This window comes from Heterocephalus glaber, unplaced genomic scaffold, assembly GCF_053883595.1.
Source record: "Heterocephalus glaber isolate CG9 unplaced genomic scaffold, H.glaber_assembly_v1.0 deba00001608, whole genome shotgun sequence".
Lineage (NCBI taxonomy): Eukaryota > Metazoa > Chordata > Mammalia > Rodentia > Bathyergidae > Heterocephalus > Heterocephalus glaber.
Genome location: NW_028258379.1, coordinates 375,345 through 389,842, shown reverse-complemented (window position 1 = coordinate 389,842; position 14,498 = coordinate 375,345). Strand labels below are relative to the sequence as shown.

Here is a 14,498-nt window from a genome sequence, read left to right as displayed (position 1 = left end):
AGGGTAAATATTTTGAGGGAGATTAATGGCAATCTATTTTATTGTAATAAATTTTTTCAAATTTTTAACATTCACTGTGTGTTTTTTATCATACTTCATATATCAGAGCTTACTACCAGAGTGATTATCTAGTTCCTGTTTTGTGCCAAAGACTTATGTAGTGATGTTGACAACAAAATGGACCTTTTGTAAGTCTATGAAGGCAGCATTACCACTCAATTACAAAATCTGGGAATATCCTTGTCCCACATTGAAAAACTAATCAAAATGATGTGACCTAGCCATTCTACCCACCCAAAACATCTGAAAACACATGTCCGTACAAAAACCTGTTCAGTGTTACACATACTAGTTAAAAGTGGAGACAACCCAAATGTCCATTACCTGGTGACTGGATAAACATGTAGTAAAAAAAGAATAAAATACTGACACAACTGCAATGTGGTCAACTGTGAAGACATTTATGCTAAGTGAAAGAAATTGATCACAAAAGATCACATATTGTATGATTCCATTAACATGAAATGTCCAGAATAGCACATCTATGGACACAGAAAGTAGCCTAGCCCTTGAGGAAGAATGGGAGGAAGGAAATGCAGAATGATTGCTAATGGGTGTGGGGTTTCTTTTTGGAGTAATGAAAAGGTGCTAAAATTGACTAGCCTTGCAGTTTTAGGAACATACGGAAATCCATCGAAGTGCACATTTTACATGCATGAATTGTATGCTATGTGAATTATTTCCCAATCAAGTTGTTATTTATAAAAGCAGTCCAAATGACTTGGAGGATTATTGAGAGGTGAGGAGATAGGGTAGTTAGTGGCTACACAAGCTGCTAACAATTATGTCTGAGAGGGGAAATTCAGCATCTGAACAGGTACCTGGCAAATTTCTCCTTCTCAAAACAGGCCATAAGAAGCCGAAGAGATGAATGGACAAAGGTCTTTTGCTTTTTGTTCAGTACCCTGGGGCATTTTACTCTTATAAGGATTATGATTTGGTTTAGATCAGTCAGGAAATACTCTCTCCAAATTATTTCTTTACTCTCCTATATCTTGAAAAGGCAAAAATGAATGTTTTATCATTTGGCTGGTAGGCAAGTTTTATTTTTAGCTTTGATATAAATTTTGAAAGGCACTCATCACAAGTGAGCATTTTCCCCCAGCAAGATATATATATGTTTTAATGCAAACCGTTTTAAATTTATCTAAGAGTGCTTAACAACTGGGCTGGGTATGGAGGCTATAAAAAGCATCTGTGGTGTTAATGACTGTTCCATACTGCTGGCCAGCTGGGTCTTGACAGAACACTGGACCACAGAAAGTGAGTAACATGGGAAATACCCTATAAATAGGAAGAATATCAGTTATTTGCCAAAACACACAGATTCTGGGGTGACCACACAGAAAGAAGTAGGACACCATCAGGATTTTTGACAAGAGGAATGAACCCTGGACGTGAAGACAGCAATAAAGATATTATGTTCTCCAGAGCAGATATGTGGGACTGACTTAAACCTGGTCTCTTCAGCTGGTTCCCTTCCAGCTCTCCAGAGGGGAAAGTCAGGCCTGTGTGTGGGAAAGCGAGATGTGAGGGGGGATCCTGGCCCCTGTGTCAGCTCCCTGCCTTCCCTTAGAAGCCAAGGAGCAGGAATGGGGTTGGTGGTGGTTCTGGTTTGCCAAACCATCTGCTTGCTTCAGGGATGCTGCAGGGCCCTAGGGCACTATGCACCAGGAAGGGGAGTTTCGACCACTTCCAACCACGATGAATGAAGCTGTTTGAGTTTCGCCCCTACTAAATAAAGTTCTCCTTACCTCCAAATAGACTTCATTTGACACTCCTGTCTTTGGGCAGGCACATCTTGCTCCTTTTAGTCAGAATTTCCTTCTCCTTTGTCTGGTCACCTCCTACTCATCTTTTCCAACTCACCTTCTCTGTGAGTCCTCCCTTGCTCCCTCAGGCAAAGTTAGTCATCCCTACCTCAGTACTCCTAAAGCCATCTCCATTGGAGCCCGTGAATTATGCATGATTGTCCTCCCAGACAGGGAGAGTTACTCTGATGCTCTCAAATCCTGGTCACTTAGCATGCCTGGCACATAGTAAGTACTTCATAAATGTTTGTTGAATTCCACTAGATTGAGATCCTGATGTGTAGCCTGAGAAAATAAAGGTGAGCCATACAGCTGCTTGGCCTAGAAGGAGAAACAAGAATGTGTTCACACATGCATCTCACTTAGACTGTTAAAATGAATAGCAAAGCCACAGGACAGCAGTCTGGAATGGGAACACTTCAAGCATGGAGATGGGGGGGAGGGCGTACATGTGTGCGTGTGTGCGTGTGCGTGTGTGTGTGTGATGTCAAATCATACTACAGTGGATGTATTAACTTACTAGGGCGGCCATAACAAAGTATCACAAACTGATTTGCTTAAACAACAGAAATTAATTGAACTTGATCTTTAAATCTAAACAATGTCGACAGGACCCTTTTAAACGCACAGTTAGATGATAATTGGAACTGGCAAATGTGAAGTGTGAATGCTAACACAGACTCTAGCTTTTCTCAATACTGCACTTGATGGAGAGACCTAGCCTTGGGGTCCTCATCCAGCATGTCAAAAGTTACATTCTCTGACTCTCACACTGCAGTCTGTGTCTCCTGGACTGCTTTTGTATCACAAATAAGCCATTGGAAGGCTAAGCATTTGCTATAGCTGTTTTCTGGTTCGAACTACAGAGCACCAAGCCAGGTATGAACTCACACAAGAGGCTGAAGAGGGAAAGATGACAGTTAAAATCATTCTGTCCTCCTCACACGCTAAAGCTGAAGACATCCACCCCTGTGCTAGGCTGAAGGCTGGGGTGGTTGTAGTCATACATTCTTTCATGGAATTCTACTTCAGAATGGAAAAAAAAATAATCACTATAGTGTTCTAAGACTTTTCAGAGTAGATTCCTCATGGGAAGAGAAATACTGAAGTAATTTCCTGGGATAAAATAAGCTTAAGTTTGTAAGGTTGGCAGTCCAGAGATGTTCTTCCCTTCCGTAGTTTTGTATTTCTCCAAGCGAGACCCTAAGCCACCTTTGTTGAACTCACTTGGATTCTCAACCAAAAGGAAAGTTATTCCCTACTGAGTCAGAATCTCTGGGTGAACCTAGGAAAACTGTCTGGGGTAATTCTTACCTACACATGTGTGAACCATTGATTTAGTAACTCTCCTGGACCTGTAGGAGAGGCATCTCCAGTTTTGCCAGACTGTGATCTCCTTGGCCTTCGCGCGGGTGTGGTTCATGGGAGGCCATGAGGTCCAGCTCCCGAGTCACTGAGTCACCCTGCAGCGATCTTCCCATAACTCCATTTTATCTCCTTCTTTCTTTCTTTTTTGAGGTTACAATTTGGATGATTCTTCATTTTTAAAAAGCATCTAAAACTTTTCTTGTCCTGATATTACTCAGTATTAATGATAGAGTGATGAGAAAGAGAAATTCTCGCACCCAGCTGCTGGGAGTGTAAGCTGGTACAATCCTTCCCAGCCAGCAGTTTGGCAATCTGCAGTGAGAAAACTATGGATTCTCTTTCAAGAAATGATCTTTAAGGGAAAAGATTTATATTCAAGAGTATTCATTCATCAGAACCTTTTTTTTTTTTTGGTACCGGGGATCAAACTCAGGACCTTGCGCTTGTGAGGCAGGCAGTGGAACCACTGAGCTAAATCCCTGGCCGCTGAACCTTTTTTATAATAGCGATAATGTTCAGCAGAAAGGCAACTTGTCATATTTATAAAATTTAAATATTAGTCATTTAAAATTCTTTTGTCACAAAATATCTAATTGGTTAAAAATGTTATTAAAATTTTTAAATGGGGTAAAGCTCTCTACATATGGCAATGCCAACTTTTTAAAAAAAAATCATCTCTATCTGAAAAGAAATATACCTTGTTGTTAAAAATGATTATGATTAGGTCAGAGGACCCAAGGGGGACAGAAGGGCAAGAAGCTTGAGGATGCCATCACCCAAATCTTCAACAAAAATTGGAGTAATCCATGCCCTTTGTCTTCTCTTTCACTGAGCTCAGCCAGCTTGTGTGACCAGAATCTGGATTGGGAACAGAGGTAGGAGTAGGTGTTTAGAAACCAAAACACTTCAGACCTCAGTGTGTAAATGAATCACCCAGAGAGTTGGTTGAAATCCAGGGTCCTTGCCCTGCTTCTAGAAATGCCTACCTAAGAGGTGGAGCTTAGTCATCTTCATTCTAACAAGCGCCTTCAGGGGAGTTTAGCAGGGCGGAGAGGAGGAATGCACGGAGAGCGAACCCGGGAGACTGGGAAGCAAAGTGCTTTCAGAAGCTGGAGAGAGAGACAAACAAATAGGGGTCAAGTTTGAAAATCTTTCCTTTCCTCTCCATATAGTACTGTGATGCAAACATGAGAAGAAGACTATCTGAAAGCCCCTTAAAGGTAAGTTGAAGACGTGACTATTTGAAACATGATTTCCAATGGGAGTTATATTTCAAGTCTTGTACAACCAATTCCCATCTGAATGTGTGAATTCAGTGTTTTGCTATCCTGGCAACTCTACGCTAAGTGACCATGCCACAAACCTTCCAACGAAAATAGAAGTCCCTATCCCTGAAGTAATTAACTCTATTTAGAAACCCTCTGATGGTCACTTCAGCTCATTTACTGAAAGAAAATCTATTTTTGAGAAGAAAAAATAGGTGTCTGTTGTTAAATATTGGATTACATTCAGCCATGTGTCAGAAAGCTCTACATCAGATTTGTGCATCCACTTCACAAAGAACTTTGGAGTCTTGCTTCTATAGAAGGGGATGGTGTGAGGAACAGGGATGGATTGCACTTCTGCTCAGCCTCATTGGATGTAGTTTAGAATTTGGAATGATCTCTTATATATGTATAAATTCACATGAAACATACATTCTTTGATGGGCATGGAATAGAAAATAATAAAAAATTATTAATATTGGATATATACACAAATGGGTTATTGTCCACTTAAATTTGGCAATAGTTATAAATTGTTAGATCCATTCCCTGTTTTAAAAAAAACATCCAGATCACTTTCCAACATTCATTTAATTTTCAGTATAGCACTAGAGAATTCTCATGTGCAAACCAAAGTAGCACCTTGGTGCTAGAGAACTACTACAGGCTCTGTTCATATTTCCAGGTTTAAACTTGGAAAACAGCAACTCCAACATGAAAGACAAGAGAATTGGGAGAATGGGGGCAATGGCAGTGTCTTTTGTCAGTTTTTATTAAATATTTATTGTTAAGAACCTAGAGGTTTGGGTTAGAACTGGTTGAATTAAGTGTGATCTTGGATAAATTTCTTAATTTTCCTGAGTCTCAGTTTTCTCATCTCTAAAATAGGCTTCTTTGAGATCTTACTGGATCATTATATGGGGAATGCTTATTATAGTGCCTGGCATTTAAAATAGTATTTACTGTTACTATTCTAAAAGGGAATTCCCTCTTCAATACTTATCGTGGAAATTTATATAGTCATATTTTAATGAGTTAATTTTCATAAATTTATTAAAGTTTGTACATATGGCAAACAGATAAATATCATTGGATTCTCAACAACCAAGCCCAAAAAACTAACAAAATAAATGGTGGTAATTCACTGAAGCTACAGATTTGTGCTCCCTGAGTCCAAATATGTGAACCATCATAGGGATCAAGTCCAGAAATGTAGCTCTTTATATCTGATAGCAATTGGGGCAACACTGTAGAAAAAGCATTATAAATGCTCACTCTGAAGATTTGTCCCAGTTTTTCTGAAATGATTTCCTACCTGGTGACTTCCCACTAATGGCATAAAACACCATATGTCTATTGAATTTTTATTATAGTCTGTCTATCTTCTGTCCTTAGGAAACTAGGGCAGTTGCTATGACTCTCTGGTATGTCATTGGGATGACTAACGTACAAATGAGCTTCAGGCCAACAATGTGTACTTGGAATTATGAAACCACACACTTCAGGAAGCAACTCACTCAAAAAAGGGTTTTAAAACAAAGAGTGACTGGAGCCTGGTGACAGAATTCCACTCACTTAATTCATCAGGAACACTTTATTAAGAATGGGAAATGGGAAAAAGAACTGTTTCTTGTTCAGATTTACAAATTATCCTGGTGTGACTAGAGCTGCATCTGAGGGGAGGAGATTCCTGCCCTTCTGTTGACAGAAAGTACTTCCTTCCTGTCAAGACTGTAAGTTTGAAAGTTTATCCTTCCCTACCAGAAACAAATGCCAGCATTCAAAAACTCAAAATCAACCCTCCAAAAGTCTCCCACCTTAATACTTCTGAAACAAAGGAGCGGAACGTATTAGTTGATAACCCATGTATGCTTGAGCTCCCAGAACAGAGTGATTCCGACACTTAAAGATTGTATACTCGATGTGGGAAGACAAGGTGTAAATACTTAGGCAGAGGAAATGTCAGATGGAAATGAGAACTTGCTCCTATGGATCCCAGCCTCAGTGGGGCTGAGGAGCTGGCGAAAACCCCCTGCTGAGCCGTGGATTTCAACCATCGAGATATCTGTACCTAAAGGAACAGAGTCCAAATTTGTCCACACTCCATGTTTGAGGGAACACACAATTTGTTGAAGTCATTTCAAATGCAGGAAATCCTGTGTTTATTGCTCTAGGAAACACTACATAAAATTTTGGATTTTTTCCCCCTTGTAATGCTCTTTTGAATTGAAATTTGGCAGTGGAGCCACTGCTGATAAGGAAAAAGACTGTTGCCCAGGAAATGACACAGTGAGAGCAGATCATGCACAACAAGCCTTACTTCTTTGTTTCCACTCTGGTTTTCAAAGTCAGTGGACAGAATTGCTTCCTCCAGGGAGTCCAGACACTCACAGGCCCAACCTAGGCTCCTGTCTCAAGTGCTGAAGTCTTTGGAGAGGCAGGCCTGGAAATGTCTAAAAGACATGTGAGAGAAACATCGTGAAAACACTGGGCGTACCTGTAAAACATTAGCACATAATGTAATGTGAAACTCTTCAGGTCTTGGTTAATCCAACCATACCTGCTAAGTGGGAATGAAATGACCTCTTTCTAAGATCACCAGGCTAAACATAATCCTTGTCATTTCTATAATCCACCTTAAACATATATACAATGTAAGTAAAATGAGGGCATTCACTTTTCATTTATCCATTCTATCCATATATGCTGAGGACTCACACATACTGGGTACTTTTTCCAAATATTGAATATACCAGTGAACAAAATAGATAAAAACTTCTGCCCTGGAGGATCTTGTATTCTAATGTAGATGGGAAGTGGACAGATAATATAAAAAATGTATAAATAAATTCTATTTGTATATTTAAAAGAGATAGGTTTTATAGCAAAATAGTGCTAGAGATAAGCAATCAGGATTGTGGGGCAAGGACTGGAGTTGAGTGACCAGAGTGGGTAAGAGCACTGAGAAGGGGTCCCCTGAGTAAAGACTTGAAGGGGATCAGGAAGAGAATCACATGGATACCTCGGGAAGAACATGAAAGCCTGAGGGCTGGCCAGTGCAAAAGCACTGTGGTATACACATTGAAGAGAGGCAGGAGGCCACCTCACTGGGGTCAACTGCCTGAGCAGCAAGGACACAGGGATAACTTGGGAGGGGTAGTAGGGGCTAGATCACATAGGATCTTGTCAGTCATTTAAAGCTTTTGGCTTTTACTATGAGTGAAGTGGGGCCTGTAGGTGTAAGGTAAATCAGGAAACATATTTTACATGGAAGCTAGGAAAGGCTTTTTTTTTAATGGGAGCATATTACAAAAGACAAAAGGACAAGTTTTAGGGAGCTCCTCTTGGTTAAATCTTGAAGAAGCTGAGCATAATAATTAAGCAATGGATTATAAACTGCTATACAAGTGGAAATCCATGGGCTCATACCCTGATAATGAGTACATTCTTTGGTCAAGGAGGCGGAAGTGTTCTTGTTTAAAATTGAATGCCCAGGACCAGTTGGTTAACGTAGAGAATGGTGGAGCTGAACATGAGTCTTTTGCAATCATCATAGTAAAGATTGGTTCAGATAAGAATCCCTAAGTGAATTTGCGATGAGGAGCAAACCACTTATTAATTGCAAGCGGAAAATAAAACACCTTGTAATTATACAGAGAAGAAAGGGTTAATTATCTTGACTGAGCAATCAATATGTGTGTCATCTCCGAGAGACCAATGAACATCAGCTTCCTCTGGTTGGGCGACCCTGCCTAATACCACCTATGCCGCACTCCAGCTGAGGGTTCCTCATCTAAATCTATAGAAAGAATATTAGACAGGGCTGGGGAGTGGCACTGTGCCTGCCTCACAAGTGCAAGGTCCCGAGTTCGTTCCCGGTACCCAAAAAAACACAGAATATTAGACAAACACAAAACTCTCCGAGTGACAGGTAAAATTAATAGAGATCAAGACCTAGATATTTTGATGAAATTTTAGTTTTAAGAAAAGTCAGAACTAGGTCATTGTGTTCTTGAAACATTCCATCTTAGAACTGTCTGTCCAGCTTCCAGCATGAGAAGCAAAGGTGTCTGAGAGACTGACCTGGGCTCACTTCTGTCTGACAGCAGCAGCAACAAGTCTGGGACTTGGAGTTCTTGGGTCTAGAGGTTTGCTCAGAGGCTGGCACACAGGGATGGGGTGGGCAGATGGGAACGTGCCGAGGTCCTCTGTGGGGAGCACTGAGGTTGCTTGGCTGGGGTCACCCTCTCCATCTACAAGGACAACAGCACTCACTCCACCTTCTGCTCCATTGTTCCCATCTCCTTTCAGGCTCTCCTGCTCCTTCTTGTAAGGCTCTTGTGATCACATGAGCCCCACCTGGATAATTCAGGATAATTAATCTTCCCAGCTCAACATCCTTAATTTAACCACATCTGCAAATTTCCTTTGCCATGTAAAGTAGCAACTTCACATGTCATGGGGATTAGTACATGGATGTCTTTGGGGGCCATTATTCTGCCTACCAGAGAAATATTCTTCAAAATGTCAGTCTCATAAAAGGCAAGGAAATGAGAGTACAAGAGGCTAAAGAGATGACAACTAAATGCAATATCTGATCTTGAGTAAATCCTTTTATGGAGCGAAGGGAATACTCTTTCTTGTTTCGGGGTTTTTTTTTGGGGGGGGGTACCAGGGATCGAACTTGGCACCTTGTGCTTGCGAGGCAGGCAGCAGAAGGGAATGCTCTTAAGGACATTAATTATTATGTCATCTGACAAAACTGAAACACAAATGGTGTGATTAGATAGAAGTACACGCACAAGTTTATGGAGTAGATGAATTATTGAAGTTATTTAGAGCAAATTCTCATCCTTAGAAAAGATCAACTGGAGTATTCAGAAATTAAGAACCAAGATTACATAACTGACTCTCAAATGATTCAGAAAAAATGAAGAAAAAGCAAGAGAAGAAAGAAAGAAGAAAGAAAAGAAGAAAGAGCAAGAGAGCAAATGATGACATAAACAGGATAAGATGTTCACAATAAGTGAATCTGGGAAAGTAATGTTTCTTGTGCTGTTTTTATTTTTGCCATGTTTCCTGTGAATTTATTTCCAAAAGATTTAAAAAAATCATCTATCTAAACAGCCACATATTTTGCCCTGAACTTCAGATGATTCTAATGTGATAATGGTCCTGGACATACAGTTTAGACATCTGTGTAGCTCTAAGGAAGGGGGTGCCTTAGTATCTTAAGAGCCAGCTTGTTCTACTGTGGGTCATTTTTAGGAGTTTGAAACTCCTCAGCAGGTTAGGAAAAATGAAAACAATTTGTTGGTGACTTTCACCATTTCACCTTGTTTTCTGGTAAAATACCAAAGTAGTTTTCTCTCTTGCTATGGTTTAGATCTAGAATGGCCCCCAAAGCCTCATGTGTTTAGAGGTTGGGCTTTAGGGGGGTGATTAGATCACAGGGTTGGGGGTGCGCTCATCAGTAGATTGATTCACAGAAGAATGCAAAGCTGAATGCGCTGTTGGGAGGTGGGGTCTTGTTGGAAGAGGAGAGTCACTGGGGCTTGATCTGAAAGGGTCTGTCTAACCCTAACCTTGTCTTCCCTTCTCTCTGCTTCCTGGCGGCCACGATTTGAGTGCTTTCCTCCACCCTACCCTTCCACTACGCTGCTTCTGTGTTTGAGCCTGCAACATCAAAACATCTGAAACTGTGAGCCAAGTTAACTCTCTCCTCCTTTGCCTTATGTGTGTCAGGTATTGTGTCTCAGTGACAAAAAGTGACTAAGACATCTCTCTTCATGTATTTGAAGCCAGCTATCATGTCTTCTTTATAATGGATGCTGCAGGCTAAAAGTTTCTTATTGGTTAATGCTTGAGTTAGTTTGTAAACCACCCAGTTTTCATTTGCTGCTGTTAAAACTCATTGTGTGTAAGAAGACAACACCCCAGTGAGGACAGCAGAGGGCCCGTCCATTTGATTGATTTGTTCCTTCTCCCTTTCCAACTACTCTCTTCCTGGGTCACCACAGTGGCCTCTATGAGGAAAAGCTATGTCAAGAATAGGCATTGATTTTAGAATGAAATCAGCGCATGTGGTTTTGGTGCAGCCTAGACAGGGCCCTAGCGATCAGCATTATCACAGTGACCTAATGAAAGGAAGCCAGTGGGTTGCTGCTGAAGTGTCCTGTGCATCCAGCCATTGCCCTTCCACCTTTCCCCTTCCCAAAGAGCCAGGGCAAGAAGCCAGGTTTATTGTCTGTGGATGAAAAACAGTGCAATCAGAACAGTTTATTTAATTCTAGCAGTTGAGCTGGCATATGTGAATTCCCAGCATCCAGGGTTTAGCTGCCCATCGTGCAATGGGAAGTTTTGGAACTGTTCTGTGCAGCTTCCAGCATGAGAAGTGGAGGTGTTTGAGAGACTGACCTAGGGTCACTGCTCATGTGTGACAGCAACTGTGGCTACTCTGGGACTCAGAGTTACTGGGTCAGCGTTGCTCAGACACTGGTGCAAGGGAATGGGGCAGGCAGATAGGAACTTGGGAGTGGTGCTTTGTGGTGAGCACTTTAACTAAAGACTTGGTAGGTTCAGGATGAGTCAGGGTCTCCTTTGAGATCTCCTTTTTGAGGAAAAAGTCACTGCCAATTGCCCCAAAGCATCATTTCTCAGGTTCTGTGATACAGGATTCTTTCAGCATTGCATTAATCCTTTCACAGAGAGCAGGTAGGAGAGGGCCTGCATGTTCCCACCCAGCAATGCCTCTAGGACACATTGGAAGGCTCAGCTTTTAGTGTGAACTCACCAACCATAAAACTGTCAGGTCCCTAAATAGCCGCTGCTTTTCAAGGTCAGTTGGCTCACATTCAAGGCAGTAGGAGAGGCCTGTTTTCTGCAGAAGGCATTTTAAGAGAATCCCTACTAATGAGGCCTTTTGATGTAGAGTAACTGATTAAGCAGGTTTGGGAGAAGGAAGAGGGAGGGGGAAGGTGAGAAAGGAGGGAGAAAGGGGAGACTTTTCCTGAGAGCCTGCTAATGGCCTTCACTTGCAAAAGCTATCTTAAAGTGTGAATCTTACAGGCTCCTAACCTGAACTGCCAGGAGTGACTAGCTCACTAGTAACCAGCCCTTCTTTTTATTTTGCCCACTGGCTTCACAGAGTTAAGGACTGGACCCTTGACTAAGAGTGAATCGGGATTCCAAGGATTGGGCCAAAGTCTTGATAAGCAGTTGTGTGAGTTCAAGTCCAAGAAAGTACTATGAAAAACTACCCTGTTGGGCTTTGCTGTTTTAGATATAGTCAGATATACATAAACTGGGAGGTCAAAAGAGGATGAAAAGTTGCCAAGGGGAACTTAGCTGAGGGGCCGGAGGTGGTGGGGTATGTGCTAAGAAGGAGAAACACTTAGCCTGATTTTGTGGAGAAGTCTCTTGGCCATATATACTGGGTCTTTCCTTGTCTTTCATTTTTAAAGTACACTTTATATTTTAGAGCAGTTTTAGGTTCATGGGAAAACTGAGAGGAAGGTACAGAGATTTCTCATTCGCTCCCCTGGTTCCATGTATGCAGCATCTCCCCTATTAGTATGGTACATTTGTTAGGATTGATGAACCTACATCAATACATCACGATTATCTGGAGCCTGTAGTTAACATTAAGGTTCTCACTTGGTGTTGTGTACTTTATGGGTCTGGACAAATGTATAACAGCATGTATCCACCGTGGCACTATCACAGAGTATTATCTCTGTCCTAAAAATCCTCTGTGCTCCTCCTACTCATCCTTCCAGTCCTCCTCCACTTGGTAACCTTCATGTTTCTTCACAGCCTCGATCATTTTGCCTTTTTCATAAAGTCATATGGAATCATGTAATATGTAGCCTTTTTAGATTGGCTTCCTTCATGGAGTAATACAAATTGAAGTTTCTTCCATGCCTTGATAGCTTTCTTTTTAACATTTAATACTTTCCATTCTTTGGACATATAACCATTTATGTAATCATTTCCTGACAGGCATCTGGATGCTTCTAAATTTTGGCAATTATGAGTAAAGCTGTTGTAAATATCTGTGTGCAAGCTTCTGTCCAGACACAAATTTTCAATTCATTTGGGTAAACTGCTGGGTTGTATGGTATTATTGTTATATCTAGTCCCCCCAAAGCCTCATGTGCTCAAGGGGGAAGCTTTGGGGGTGGGTGGACCATGGGGCATGATACCTATGAGTGGATTAGCTCACTGGAGTTTGTAGCTAAATGTGTTGTTGGGAGATGATCTCTGGTTGGAGGAGGTGGGCCACTGAGGGTGTATCTTGGAAGGGTTTATCTCCTTCTCTTCTCCCTTGATCTCCCTTCATGCCTTCCTGCCACCACGCCATAAGCAACTCTCCTTTGCCATGCCCATCTGCCATGCCATTCTTATTTGGAGCCAGGGGTCAATGGACTGAAACCTCTATAAACTGAGCCAAAATAAATCTCTTTTCATTTAAGTTGTGGGTACCAGGTATTTTGTTCAGCAATAAGGAAAGTGACTAAAACAGATTTTGGTACCAGAGAAGTGGGGTTGTTGTTATGCCTGTACTTGACCATGCGGTTCAAAAGTCTATGGAATCAGTTTGTGGGAGGAGATTAAAAGAGTTTGGAGATGCTGGCTGTAGAAGCAGCCCTAGAATGCTGTAAGCCCAGCTTGGTAGGAGGGTCTGGTCAGGGCTCAGAAGGCTAGAATGTGGATGGGAATGCAGGCTTCAGGAGGTTTCATCTGGGATCATGGACTCCGTATCATTTGTGTCATGCTCTGGTAGAAAAATCACCTACATTTTGATCTTGTCCTGAGACTTTGTGGTTGACTGAGATTATAGGTGGCAGACTAATTAGTGTGTTGGAGGAAATTTCAAGGCTGCTAAACATTCAGGCTGTGCCTTGGGTATTGTTGGGTTAGCAAGCTCTACAATGAGAATCAAGAGCAAGTGTCCAGCTGAATGATTTAAAAAGTTTTGAGTTTGACCAGAAAGGGAACTCAGGTAAAGTTGGGATCTGCAAAGATGGAGCAGAGGAGAAATTGGTTGCTAAAAATATCAGTGCTAAAAAGAAGCTAAGTACTTTACAAAAGGACAAGAAGAAAAATGGCTTGCAGGCATCGTGGGAAATGACAAACTCCTCCCTTCACAGGCTGAAAATTGCAAAAGTGAAAGACGTTGTTTTGAGAAGAGAGCCCCAGGGAACTCTGTTGGAGAAGGCAGCCTAGGGAATTGATTCCTCAGGATTCATCCAGGCACTTGGAGGTCTCTGCAACCAACAGCAAGATGCAAAAGGGTTCAGCCACTGCTCCAGCTGGTGGCAGACCTTGGCATCAACCACAAGGTGCTGGTTTTAGGCACAAGCAGAATGTGAGAGTTGTAGGGTCAGGGAGGCTTCCACTAAGACTTCAGAAGGCCTGGGAGGCTGCTCCTGAGAGGGCAGTGTGTGAAGCTATGCATGTGACACCAAAAGTGCAGTGGAGACCTCAGGAAGGTGGAAAAACCAGGACCATGGGATATCTGAGGAAAGCTGCAAGGAATGAGCAGGCCCAGTCCAAGAGAGAAGCCATGAGGGCTACAGGCATCAGTAGTGCTATCTTGGAGGAGCCACCCAAGTCTTTCACAGCTCACAGCTCACCACAATTTGCCCAGGGCTTAATGTATGCCCTGCTGGGCTGTGACCTCACTTTGGTCCTCTCTCTCCCCTACTTCTCTCTTTTGGAATGGGAATGTCTACTCTGTGCCTTTGTATGCCAGCAGTATTTAACTTTCTTTTGATTTTTTCAGGGGCCTACAGCTACGAGTTTGCCTTAAATCTCAGAGGAGACTGGATTTGGACTTTTCATCAATGCCGAAATCGTTAGGATTTTGTCAAGTTTTAGTGATGAACTAAGCACATTTTGGATAAAGGAACGCCTATGAGTTTTTTGGGGATAAGGGTGAAATGTTATGTTTCATATCTAGATGTCCCCTCAAAGCCTCATGTGCTCATAG

General features: G+C 41.8%; 1 long non-coding RNA gene across 1 annotated transcript in view; it reads left to right on the top strand.

Annotated features, from left to right (window-relative positions):
• Positions 1-14,425, top strand: part of LOC147822728 (uncharacterized) — a 28,260-nt gene extending 13,835 nt beyond the window's left edge. Inside the window, exons 3-4 of the long non-coding RNA XR_015444980.1 lie at positions 4,412-4,459; positions 14,292-14,425. This is a non-coding gene — a long non-coding RNA (uncharacterized LOC147822728). The remainder of the gene's footprint in view (positions 1-4,411; positions 4,460-14,291) is intronic.
• Positions 14,426-14,498: the final 73 nt, after the last annotated feature.